We start from the raw sequence: 14,958 nt of genomic DNA, 5'->3' as shown, positions 1-14,958 counted from the left end.
ATTTGCATAAGAGTCATTAGTAAAGCCAGCAGTACATAGTAATGAGTCTGTTAAACACATCTCTCCATTAGGGCCGCCTCACACTGTTTTTGGGTCACTGTTTCTTTATAGGGTCTTTCACAAACTTTGAATAAAACCAACTTCTTTAGCCCCACTCACAGAGGCAGCCCCTTCCTCGCTGTAAGGGGCATTAAGGCAAAATGGAGTTTTTGGAGCTTTCTGTCATGTTATAACGTTTTTTTTTATAACGATTTTAGATGTCATCCATGCATGTTTGAGTAATTTAGTGATCTCTCCCACGCCCTATTCGAACCTTCCTTATACTTAGCTGTAAGATTCTGTCCAATGCACAGTCCACCAGCTTAAATCACCCATGCGCCCACACAACATCCATCCACCCATCCATTTTCTAAGCAGGGACTCCCAGACTTCAGCCGCTTGTATCCGCGACCTTGTCCTTTCGGTCATTACCCAGAGCTCATGACCATAGGTGAGGGTAGGAACGTAGATTGACCGGTAAATCGAGAGCTTTGCCTTTGGACTCAGCTCCTTCTTCACCACAACGGACCGATACAGCGAGCGCATCACTGCAGACGCAGAGAGATCTGGGCGGCAGTCGAAGGCGGGGACCTCGACGACCGGATCTCCGGACATGGAGACTAGCTCTGGGGCCCACACAACAATTCTCCATAAATATACAAAAACATGACACAAAACTGTACACTACAACTTCACCTGATGTGATGTGCAGCAGTTTCATTTGCGGGATGCACCCTGATTGTGTTGTGATAGAAGGGGGAGTGCGGAGAGCAGAGGGAGGGGAGACTCAGAGTATCAAAAATTAAACTGAAACTAGTTGGTGTGGAGGCATTTGGAGGTATCTAGTAAAATTATAGGCTACTGTTTGAATCTAAACTCTTCAAAAACATACACTGCTATGTGAATTTTTCCATCACAACTGAAATAATTCATTCATGAATGGCAGATAATTCTCAAGTGAACTTAACTTCTGGTCTTTACCTTTTGAAACTGAGTCAAGTTGAGTAGACTTTTTTGCTTTAGTATGTTAAATGGTGGGACTGGATGACTTGGATGAAATATCTTATTGGGATTTGTCTGACAAACTAATAGAAGAATCAGACCCTGTTTGTACAAATTTAAACTACAGGGTTAGACATTTTTATGCAGAAGAAGACAGGAGAATTTTTTGTTTGTAAAGGAAAATATTATACTTCAAAAATGGCAGCCTTTGTGATTTATAATCCATTGAAGTTGTGATTCTGATTCTGTTGCGACTGATGTTGCAGCAGTATTATGAGTCAGTTATTGTGCTTCTCACCAGGGTTGTAGCATCAAATTCTGGGCTCTGGGTACAAATTATCTTGGTGGGCCCGCACTACATGCTGTCTAATGAAAAATGCCCATTACAGACTTTATGAAGGGCCCCTCCCTACTGAGCCCTGGGTAAACAGTACCCTTTTGTGTTTCTATTCCTCAGCTGGTCATTTAACGCTATTCATATCAAGAAACCACACATTGATAAACCAGATTAATAATATATAAGACTTATGCAGAGCCTTTTTGAACCTTAAAAAACTCAAAATAGGGGTGGGAGATATTGACAAAAATGAATTTCTCAATATTTTTTGCATAAACTCAATAACGATATTTCAGCCATGCATCGGCATTGTGTTGGTTTGGGTATCGCAGTATCGCACACAACGTGAATGGGCTATAACATTAAATATATATGCTTGTTTTAACGGGTGGGGTTCTAATCTGTCATTCATATGTTTTGGTCACGTGTTCACAGTAAACATGAGCAAACTCTAGTGTCTCATTGCGCCGTTGTAATCTCAGAGGATCATTATGATATTTAAATGTGAGCGCGATGGGGCTTAAAAGAACACACGATAATTTGATCTCAAAGCTCCGTCAGATCTTCACAGACAGAAGTTCCCAGAGCTCAGACTCACCTCAAGACGACAGCCAAGGTCGAAGAACATCTGAACCAGCTGACAGCAACAAACAGGAAACTCAACAAAGACCGGGGCGGACACAGTTTAGATGGCTCTTTACTACTGTTGTCACGATATTAACATTTCAAACTTGATTTTGATACTAAGAAATAGACTCGATACTCGATCCCAATTCTGATACCATAATACCATGATAATAAAAACATTCTTTCTTTAAACAATATCACAAAACATGTAGTTTGGAAGAGAGTTCAGATGCTGGAGGGGGGAAAAAATAAAATTTTTGTTTGTATTAAGTGTCTGTTAGTCTGTGTAGAGGTGAATTAGCCAATGGGCCGTCCATATCAACCATAGACCATAAAGAAATGGAGATTTCCCTTTGGGTGGAAGTGGCTCCAGCCAAATGAAGTCAATTGAGACTAGCAGTTATAGCAGCTAATATGGAGCCAAGATCCATATTTGGATATTTTAAATCCGAGCGTGTGTATCACAGCAACCCAAGAGCCAATCCTGAGTGAAGCGGTAGAAGGTTCCTTTAGCAACGCTGTCAATCAAGCCTGTAGCTAACGCTAGCGGGAGCAACTTGGGGAAAGAAGGCACTTCATTGGTCTGTTATAAATGTTCATATCTTGATTTACGGATGACATAATGAAATAACAGCACCAAGATCATGTAAAGCTGGTTAATACAAGTCTGACAGTAGCAGTTACAGAGGGAGGGGCGACGTTTTTTCAATAGAAAGTGAATAGGAGCCAGAGGTGATAAAGCCGAATCACGCTCTCATGCTCACTATTTGGAACGTCTCAGCTAGCAGGCCAGCAGACTACCTATGACCAGTCTATGGTATCAAAACAAATATGGCTGCTTATGAGGAAAAAAGATATCACAAGGTATAGCAAATGAAAATTTCAAATCTGTCAACTCGACAAAAGAATTGAATATTCATATATATATATATATATATATATATATATATATATATATATATATATATATATATATATATATATATATATATATATATATATATATATATATATATATATATATATATATATATATATATATATATATGACATGTGATATATATATCACATGTTGTCCCCTGTCCCACTCCCCCTGTGGAGTGTAACTCTTTCAGATGCCCCGATGACAGCTGGACCCTCTCCTCCTGCCCGCCTGGCTCTCCTGGCCCTCCTGGCCCTCCTCTACCTGCCTCCCTCTCCTTCTCGCTTGGCTCTCCTCCTCCTTGCCTGGTCTTCCTCCTCCTCGCCTGGCCCTCCTCCGCCCCCCTCCCTCCTCCTCGCCTGGCCGATTTTTCTTGTTTTGTCTGTTTTTACCTGTTGTTTGATTTTCCTGTTTGTTTTTGTGTGTAGGCAGCACGGTGGCTGAGTGGCAACACTCATGCCTCACAGCAAGAAGGTTTGGTTCGATCCCCGGGTCGCCCAGGCCTTTCTGTGTGGAGTTTTGCATGTTTCTCCCGGTGTCTGGATGGGTTTCCTCCGGGTACTCCGGTTTCCCCCATCAACCAAAACATGAACGCCCTTCGAGACAACTGTTGTTGTGATTTTGGACGTTACAAAAATAAAATGAATTGAATATTCCATGTGCTATGGGGCATACCTGGACTGAGGGATTACACAGATGTCACAAGGGACTGAAAAACATTGAAGATTTATTCAGAATCAATGAGCAAAGCACTAAACAAAAATTAATTGTGTTCAGAAATGATGTGGGGCCAGTCAGCTCCTTTATTTCACATGCGTTACTGATATAAACAAATCTGATTGGATGGTCATATTTGGTTCTGGCTCGAGGCATGATGGAGGGGGAGGTGCTCAGACTTATATCTGTATATCTGTATATTTCAACCAAATACTTGCTACAGTCGTGTGGTATTTAGCAGAGCTTAAATGAACGCATGTCCTGAGTGATTAGCCTCTGTCACAGCAGCTCACCTCCACATCTCCGTGTTAAATGCATTACCAACATCCCCCCCACAGCGCCCCCTGCTGGGCTCTGCTGGGCACCTACAAGCGTGACCTACTGTCTAAAGACTGACAGCTCTTTAATGAGGAGCTCTGTCAAAATGAACAAATATCAAGGCGACAACTTAATGTGAGGGACAGGAGACTGGGACTGTACTGGAAATCTGACATGAAAGAATTAAGATGGAAACGATCATCTGCTTTAAATATCTTACAGTAAGAATATTAAATTCAGTAGATTTCACCACGTTTGGTGTATTTACATATAAAGCCAAGGCTGCTTGATTTGATTTCTGTTCATAGGGCCTGTCACACTCTTGTCTCTATGGAGATGAAAATGTAATTGCTTTGTAAAATGTTCCACAGTACAGCTTTAAAACTATCTATAGAAATCTATCAGCCCACAGAATTTGATTATACTTTCCGTTCAGCAAATCATCGATGTCTGTCAACGCTTAATCGCAAGATGATCCTACCAACATGCAAATTGATTTTAAAGCAGACACATTGTGCTGTGGTCTGCTCTATAGTTATAATCTTTGACACCCTTGGATCAATTTAAATCACAATATTGATCTAAAGTAACTTAATAAAAGAAACAAGTTCTAGCTTCCATGTTAGAAAACTGCAGTGCTCAAGAGCCACGTAGCTGTTGGCTCCACCTATGTGGACACAAGCGCAATATGTCTTCTTTAAGTCATTAACCGTGAATAACTGTAAAAATAATTTCTTCTCACAATAATCTTTACATTATAATGTGCTCTCCTGGCATCCCTCATGTCCTCTGGTTTAAAACATTACATCAGAAAAATCCAGTGGGCAAATTTGATCAAATACAGACTCCAAGATTACGTCATTGATGTAAAGGCCAGAGATATTACTATTATACAATTATTTGAAGTTGTGCTATGTAACTTTTCTGGCAGTGGACCTGTAACTGCTTTTCTCATTAAGTTATTGATTTGCCTGGAATGTTCCACGGTAGGGCATTGAACTTATCCATCTTGCATTTATTCAATTTTGTTGTTTTTATTGCTCAAAAACACCTTAAAAAAACCTACAATCTTACTGTGAGTGAGGTCGCCTTTCCACAGATCTTACCTTGATTTTGACCTGATGCATCACCTACTTGTCTTCATGAAGACAGATAAGTTTAATGTCATAATGTGAAACTTTACACGCAAAACTGTGACATTGCCATTGCGACAAGCAGAATGTTACTTAGTGCACCTTTTCCTATATTTATATGTTTTAATTACTCCTTTAAGATGGACACTACCAGCAATTTTTGTTTTAGTCTGATGCCAAATAACGCAAGTAGTAACACTGTGACGTGAACCAGATGTGCTTTATGAAACAGACTTTTATTTATTTATATTTATTTTTTGTTACAATGGTTTCCCCTCATATGAACTCTCTAAATGTTATATGAGTGATTTGTGCATATTTAAGTAACCTTTATTTTTCTGTATTTTCTAACACCATTGCTCTGAAAGTTCTCACCAACCACTTATGTCTTCTGAATGTGACTTTTTTAGTATCTTTTGACAACCCTACACTTTGTTATTGGAAATAATATAAAATGCAAAAAAAAAGTTTATTTGAGAAGCGCAGTAAAATTTTAAAAACCAGGTCCAATGCTATTATTGATGATCAGATTTGTAGAGATCTGAGTGTGTGGTCCCAGAGTTTGAAGGGTAAATCTGCAGTGAGTTTTCAGATGGGAGAAAAACATGATGAATTGAGATGACTAATATTCACCAGAAGAATAAAACCATTCAGAAATAAGAACCAAAGAACCTATTTATGTCAAGTGTTGTTCACATGACCGAACACACTGTACTGTACAACTATTACATCCTGCTTGTTTTTCATTCCCTCATCTCTCCATCCTCTTCTCTATCTGACCCTCTCCACTGGATCCTCTACTCCATCTGACCCTCTCCTCTGGATCCTCTGCTCCATTTGACCCTCTCCTCTGCTCCATCTGACCCTCTCCTCTGCTCCATCTGACCGTCTCCTTTGGATCCTCTACTCCATCTGACCCACTCCTCTGCTCCATCTGACCCTCTCCTCTGCTCCATCTGACCCTCTCCTTTGCTCCATCTGACCCTGAATGTAATGAAGAATGTAATCAATTTCCTGGCCTTTTGTCCACAAAACATGATGACTTATCCATTTCCCATATAAAGTCATGTATTGCAGTCATTTTCTCATTGTGGGACAAATAAAGGTTTATCTTATTTTATTTCATGAATATATTGATACAAATTTGCACTGAATTCACAGAAAATTGTTATGATGCAAACTCAAATTTGGAAATGTCATAGATTGTATAAGGAAGTGGACCAGGGAATGTGACGTCACTGTTCAGCTTCAGCCAAATGAAGCCAATTGAGTCTCGCAGTTATAGTAGCTAATCGGCAAGCAAGACTCATATTTGGAAATCCAGGTGCGCAGCCAGAGAGCCAATGAGTAGCTATGTCCATTTTTACAGGCTATGTCCATTTATACAAGCCATGGTTACACCTCAAACTCTCGACCTACAGAACTGCCAAACCAATACACAAACCACATGCGTTTTACAAACTGTCAATATCTAAAGTAGAAGATTATTACCAAAGTAGAAGATTATCATGCTTTGGAAAGACTGCACATTGTGTCATTTGTACAGGACATTATATTACCTGGCTCTGATTACGACCTAAACTCATCTCCATTGATGACGCCCCTCTCTCCTTGTGCTTCCATGTCAATGCATCAGGTCAGCACAACCTCCCAAACCCTCTGAAACCCATTTTTACTCAATCTCAGCTATTTTGTATTGTTCCAGCACTGAGCCTGCAGCTGTAGCTCTGTTCTATAATGTCCCGCTTCTCCATTTGGCCCTGAGGAACCGGTGATGGTTGGGTAATGGTCACCTCCACATTCCCCCCCCCCCCCCCCCCCCCCCCCCCCCCTCTCTCTGCCTCTCTCTCTCTCTCTCTCTCTCTCTCCGTCTCTCAAAGCACTTAAGAGTCTTTCATAAAGCTCTTTCTCCGTGGCCTTTTGTTCAGATGTGAATGTGACGTTAAGAGCCATGAGACGCTGCTAGTCGTTGTGTTTTTGAATATACCACTATGGGTTGGATAGGACTTTATGTTTTGGTCATTTTAAAGGATTAACATAGAGTTTTCAAATGTGAAAGTAAATGACGTTACTGCATAATTTATGAAGCTCTTGTTGTGGACAGTTTGAGAGAAAGGGTGACTATAGATGGTGATATTTCAACAGCTTCAACTGGTTTATGGGAACATAATCTCTGCTGACCCTGTGATACCATTAGCTGCACACACTGAAGACTAGTGTGGTCACAATGGTAAAATTTCAAACTCAATTTCGATACTAAAGAATCCACTCAATACCAATTTAATACCCAAATGATAACTTCCAACTTATGTAACTTTTTTTCAGTATTGATACTTGCCTAAATGTGCTTCTATGTGCACAGCCCTAGTTCTGGTCTAGTCCAGGTTTAGTTCTGGGTTTAGTCCCTGTTTAGTCCCTTTTTTAATGTGGTGATTGTGTGAACATAACTTTCTTTTTGTGGCCTTGGAATGTCTTGGGATAACCTCGGAAGAGCTGGAGGTCTAAGCATTCCTGCTTACTGCTTGGGCAGCCACAGTTAAAGCGGAAGTTCAGAAACTATGAAACTACCATGATGGCACTATTTTTACAACATCACTACTTCTTTTAAAGCAACTGCTACTATATAAACAAGTTTATGTAGTATAGGAGGGATGGGGCATGTATGGGCAGAAGGACCCTGAGGTTAGAATCAAAGAGGAGAGGGTCAGATGAAGACGAGGATGCAGAGGAGAGGATCAGGTAGAGCAGGGGATGCAGAGTAGAGGGTCAGCAGAGCAGAGGATGCAGAGGAGAGTGTTATAGCCAAAAGGATAATGTAATAAAACTAGAAAAGACTGAAGCAAAGTTCTTTAGTTCATAAAGTGTGTGAATGAGAGCCTTGAGAGTGATGCCTGCTCTGGGCACCTGCACCAAGAGGAATGAGAAGTAATAAAAGGGAAGTAGCTCTATTAAACTTTATGTCAATGTTTCAGACAAATACAGAGAGATAATAAACACTTTATGACTACGTATGGTAAAAGTACTACAGGTATAGTCTATATTTTAATATCAGCTGATAGCACACACATTAGAAAGAGCTGCAGTTCAAGCAGAAATAAATCATAAAAAATACTTTTCACTTGCATTGTATGGTTGTTGTTCTGCCAATAGTCATAATATAATAACTGAGGGTGTCAGGAGGGGAAGGGCATCTGGCTTAAAAAATGGCATATCTTCAGTTGCCCAGGAGGGATAATGGAAAAGTTATTGTTCTATTGGACGCAGTGATGAAATGATTCCACATTATGGGACAGCACAACCCTGTAGTTAAAGGTGCACTGTGTAACTTTTCTGGTAGAGGTCTGCCACCTGCTTGTCTTTATGGAGATGTTATTGCTTCGCTTGGAATATTACATAGTATGCAGCTAAATTTATCTCTATCTCCAAGGAAACAAGCATGACATGACCTCACAAAAATGTTACATGGTACATCTTTAACTTCCATATCATTATTTAATGTAGACGTATTGTGTTTGTATTTGCACTATAGTTATAATCTATGACACCTGTGGATAATTATGTTATAATTTGAGCATTTTAAATCACAATATCCATCTAAAATAACTTAATAAAAGAAACAAGTCTGTCGACAAAAACGATGCATGCTGTCGGCACCCCCTATGGATAGCTGCACATTACACTAGCAAGCAGCTGACTTTTTTTCATGCATTCTAACTTGAGACCATAGACTGTATACATAAATGGACATAGCTAACTTGCTAGGCATCACATTCCAAATAGAGAGTGATCATGGGCGCATTTCTGGTTCCATCGACTCCAGTTAATTTTGATGCAAAGTGTCCGCCCGCATTACCTTCAACAGCTTTGCTCCGGATTGGCTCTTTGGTTGCTATGATACTCGCGGTCAGAATTCCAAATATGGAACTTGGCTCCAAATTGGCCGCTATTACTGCTAGCCTCAATGGCCTTCATTTGACTGAAGCCGAGCACTATGGGTGACGTCACACTCTCTTAATCCACTTCTTTATACAGTCTATGGAGGAGACAGAGAAATGTCAATTGAGTATTATCATTTCTGAGCACTTGGGGTTAAACTCACACACAGCTTGTGCAGAGAGCTAACAGCTGGCATATTTTTATTCCTCTCCTGAATCTAAATGGTATATATTTTGAGTTTTGGGTGGCTGCATTTTGTGAATAGTTCGCGGCACAAATCAAGCAGCAATTTTCTTCAAATGAGCGTAAACACAAACTGAAGTCTGGAGGGAAATTGCAAAGGAAATGGAAAAGTTTAAGGTTATAGTTTGAAGCATGAATTCTGACTACAGTCCCAGCCACGCCATTCAAATCTGCAGAAACTGTATAATCCACAAATGGGACAGGAGAACATCTTGGGTTAGTTGTGGGTTAGACTCCTGATCTCTGTGCATGTTGTGTGCATGTTCTCCCTGTGTGACTGTGCCAGAGTGGTTATCCTTTCTCCTCCCTCTCACCTGGATGTTGTGGGTTAGACTCCTGATCTCTCTAAAGACCCCTCCAACAGCTCGGTACAGTTCACTTTAGACAGTGGAAACACTTTTAGACCATAAAGATCCGCTCTGGAGTAAGTCCACAAAAAAAAGGGCTCATTTTGGGTATTTATTATCATGAAAATACAGCACAGATAATACAGAATGTTTATCTAGGATCCAGAACACACACTTTTTCAATACTTTCCAAAAATGTGAGTCACCATTAAATCTCCCTGTTTGTTTTCGAATGGGTGTGATTGACAGGTGGATTAGCCAATCAAGGGCATGCATGGTCTGTTTGTATCAAAACAAATATGGCTGGTTATGAGGAAAAAAACAAAGGAAAAAAAAACAAAACAGGGGACTGACAAACATGGTGGATTTCAGCAGAATCAATGAGCAAAGAACTAAATTGTTAATCTGATGTGGGAGAAATGTGATTTTCTTTGTGAATCATAGGTGACCAATGAGGTCCTTCGTTCTGTCACAGAAATAAACAAATCTGATTGGAGGATCACGTTTGGCTCTGGTTTAAGCTGCTTTGGAGGGTGTGGGAACCAGACTGATATCCCTCTTTGCTGAATTAAGCTAATCCTTACAAAATAATACGTACAAAGTTTTAAAGCACAATTATAGTCAAAGTTGTATATTGGCTAATGAAGTGCTTTTTCATTTTTGTTATCCCATTGAGTAAAAATTGGAGAGTTGACCCCAGCTCCCGCACACACCCACACAGCCACACCCACACACCCAGACACACGCACAGGCACACGCACGCACGCACACACACACACACACACACACACACACACACACACACATATATAGGCTAGAGTTTACAGTAGATTTGAAAGGGTTTAATTAAGGTAAGAGCGGCCGCCTTCAAAAAGTGCATTACTTTTATTGCAGGTCCACTTTTGTGACAAACGTTTTAGTGACGTATTGACTTTTCCAAACAACAAACAAAGGCCCACCACAGCACAGGGGCCGTATTTCAGATCATTCAAAAGTTTTTACACTGCCATGGAAAATATTAAAGGGGCTGTATCTGATTTTTACTGTCTGAAAATGTGGAAAAACAGAACTAGTTCATTTTAAACAGTTTGCAGCAGTCGAAAGTCATTCCTCACTTACCTTGTGCATTCAGAGCATTCTAATTATTCACAATGATGAGTTTATAAGTGCTTTTCACTACACTCAGAGACCAGAACAGAATTTTGCCATTACACTTCCTGATTATCAGACAATAAAACGCTTCATAAATAAATGCAGACAAGACACAGCTGACTTATTTTGACCTCAAGAACTGCTTATACAATATATCTGTACTGGGGCCAGATCTGCATTAAAACTAAATGAAGGGTAAACATGTTTTATTAATAAAACAGATCAGATCAGACACTAATAGAAAAATAAAACTAAAACGCCCATGGACCACTATGGAACCTACTTGGAGGACTGAGGGATTACACCGATATAAGGCCACATGGGAAAATAAAAGAAAGTACTGCCATTTAATGTTGAAAATCTCATTCTATTATTGTTATCGAAATTTAAAATGAGCTTGAACTTTTTGTATCATGGCAACACTTGCGCATATCATGTCTACATGAATCAGAATTGACAGTAAACAAAATTAGAAACTTGTGTCAACCAAAACTTAAAATTCAGAAAATAAATACAATCCTAAAATGTACAACACCACTGAACAATAAACAAATTCTTAAACTAGGGGCAAATCAGTCTGTATAACATAAAACCAAACCAGGACTAAATCGATTCTAAACCAGGGCTTTAATAGTACGAAACAAAAAGTGCAACAAAACTATAACAAAGACTGAATCAAGATCTGTATCATTTGAAAAGGGGTGAATAAGTCAAATTAATAATAGTTTCGTGATCAAATAAAACCAGACAGCTTCATATCAAAACTCCAACTTCTACATCGATATTAACCCATTTTTGACAGATACACTTAAATATGCTTTATAGCACATGAATGCTTTCTTCTTCTTCTCTTCCACGGCCTTAAACAGGGAGCACATTTGGGGAGCACCTATTATATTTAGTGTGTGATCGTGAACATGACTCCTGCTCCAGAGCTCCATCTAGTGGACAAAACGACCACAGCAGGATCAGTGCACGTCAGTGTTTCTGGAGAAGAATCCGTAGTAAGTAGCAGTACTGGTTTTAACTGTGTGCATGGATCTTTTGTGATACTATTTGAATTTGTATACTTTGAATTTGAATTGTGAAATATTTTAAAGTAACTAGTGTTAAAGTACTGTCTGAAGGGAGATGGCAGATAACATAAGATTTCTCTCCTTACTGCTCCTGTTCTTTCATTATTTGTACGTTTAGGTTTTTGACACTATAAAACAAATAGTAATAATAATTATTTTTTTATTTATTTTTTATTTAATCCATTAGTACAATGTAAATAAGTTAGGTGTGATTCCTAGATGTACGAATAGAGGCTGAATATTAAATACACCTTATTATCTACAACCTTAGTAACCTGTGCCTAAAATTTAGAGATCGATCAATATGTTTTTTGTTTTTTTTTTCATGGCTGATGCAGATACGATTGTTTAGAATCCAGAGCAACCGATGGCCGATGAGCTCTGCCAATATTTTTTGGGTCGATTTGAATCTCTTCTACCCAAATAATGCAATTTAAATGTACTACAAACTCACCCACAGACCTTACCACAGACCCGTAAGAGAGCTGTGTAGTCATGTGTTGTGAAGTTCTCGCACTAGTGTTCATATAAATCTTTATGTGGATTTTTTTTGGCAGCAGGTTGGACAAAACAAAATATCGGCCTGTGCTGAAGATTTAAGGCCAACAATGAATGCGCTAAAAAGAGCTCGATATATATCGGCCAACTGTTATACTGGTCTATCTCTAATCAAATCTAATGAAAATACGTTCAGTTATGCACAAAGATGTTGATTGTTTCAGGCTATATAGAAAAACACGGCAAATACAATTCACATTTCTCCCAAATTGTGTTGTCATGATACTAAAATTTCAAACATGATTTCAATACTAAGGAACAGACTTGATACTTCATACCAGTTCCGATACTGCGATGATAATAAAAAACACTCTTTATTTACACAATAGAATGTGATTTTCAACGTTGAATGGCAGTATTTTCTTTTATATTCCCTTATGGTCTTATATCTGTGTAATCCCTCAGTCGTCCAGGTAGGCTCCATAGTGGTCCATGGGCATGTACTAATATCTTATACTTGTTCAGATACAGCTCAAGATCATTCTAAAGTTAGTCAGGAGAGGTTTATTTCTGTTTTGTGAATGTGACTTTTTTTGTTTAGACACCTCAAAAAAAGTTTAAGTTATGTTTTAGTATCGATTCATATCTGATTTTCAATACTTTTTACAACCCTTGGAAAGCCTTTTATTTTAAAAAGCTCAGGTTGTGACTATATTGAGCAGACATAACATGAATGATCTGTTGACCTTTTTAACTCGGCATGAGCCCATTGACTGTTGTGACGGCGTGGACAGAGGGACAATATTACCCATAAGCCCCGGGGCCGGACGCTCAGATAACTGTAACAGAGAGTGACCTATATCAGAGCATCAATACGATCACAACAGCATGAGTGATCTGCAAGAGATACACAGAGGAATACAGTGAAGTGTACTTACAGTGAAATACAGTTGAAGCACTAATAAATAATGTAATGTTTGATTTACATATAGCCTAAATTCACATACTTATATATATTGCCAATGCCATCTAAAAGGTTTTTGATCTAACTGACAAGATTTGAGGTAGATTACTTACTACAAAGGTTATATGCAGCACAGTTATGCAGTATTTTGTATAGGCTGTACAACATATCGGAAAGAAAACTAAATCAAACTTCGAATTGGCGCAATTATCGAATCACAAAGAAGAGTGTTCCGAATGTAAAGAACAAAAAAAATTCCTTTTTATAAACAATGCATAGTTTACACCTCTACAAACATGTTTTTCAAATGCGTGGGATTCTCGTATTAGTTTGTCAATTCAGATTTCATTCTTCTCTCTAATGCGAATGCTCCTGGAGTTGTTTATTTTTATATAATAATACATTTTGACACTGCTATTTGCACCTATACAATGTCTCAAGTATGCTAACTTACAGCTAGTTTTAAAACACAGCAAAAGGAAGGGCTGTGTCTTTGTTTATCTGTTATATTGAATAGTCATTATTTTAACTTGAACAATTCTTTTTGAATAGCCAATAATTTAGATTTTTCTATCTCCTATCTGTCAGAGACACAAACTAAATACAGGATTACTCAAACATGCATGAATGAAACAAAGCAAATCTCCATGTCTGCTTTTACATTGAAAATATAAAAATAATAGAACTAGCATTAAAAACATAGTAGTAGTAGTAGTAGTATTAGGCATCATGGTAGCAGTAGTAAGTAAGTTGTAGTAGTAGCCCAAACATACTACTTATTATAGCCCTCCAATGTGACTCCCAACTAGAGCTGTCAAAAGTATTGAAAATCAGATACTAATCGATACTAAAACTAGTATTCATACTAGATACTCATGAGCTGATATTCATACTAAAAAGTCACATTCACAGGACAGAAATTAACCTTTACTGAATAGATTTGGAATGATCTTGACCTGTATCAGAAAAAGTATAAGACACATAGACTAGTATACGCCCATGAACCACTATGGAACCTACCTGGACCGCTGAGGGATTACATAGATATAAGCCAACATGGGAATATAAAAGAAAGTACTACATTTAATGTTGAAAATCACATTCTATTGTCTAAAGAAAGAGTGTGTTTTATTGTCATTGTGGTATTGGAATCAGTTTTGTGTATCGCGCCTATTCCTTAGTATGAAATTAAGTATCATGACATCATCACTTCCAACCGGGTTAGACCCAGGACACTCCAAAGCAAAGTCACTGCACAGATTCCTGTACGCCCCATTTCAATAAACCAATTGGCAGGAACACTTCCCTACATTATTGCTCCTGTCCGTTCCTGCAACTTCCAAACATACTGCCAACTCCCCCAGTACAGAGAAGATATTTGTTCTCTCCAAACAATCCAATATAACCTATATATACTACCGACCACATCCACCAAATCAGACCATTCATCCCCCCTGGCCTCTCTCCAGATCGGGTAGTCTCACTCCGCTTAGGCCCCTATCAGACGGAGGATACTTCTGCTGTTAATTGCATTTAGCCAAGTGCCAAGGTCGGGAGGGCCAAGATTGGGATGAAAACTTTCCTGGATGTGATGGGACCTACTGCACAGTAAGTAAAAGCACCAAGTACAAGCCAAGCTGCTGCAAG

The sequence above is a fragment of the Periophthalmus magnuspinnatus genome, chromosome 3 (assembly GCF_009829125.3).
Source record: "Periophthalmus magnuspinnatus isolate fPerMag1 chromosome 3, fPerMag1.2.pri, whole genome shotgun sequence".
Classification (NCBI taxonomy): Eukaryota; Metazoa; Chordata; class Actinopteri; order Gobiiformes; family Gobiidae; genus Periophthalmus; species Periophthalmus magnuspinnatus.
The sequence above is the reverse complement of the archived record's forward strand: the minus strand, read 5'-3'. Positions refer to the sequence as shown.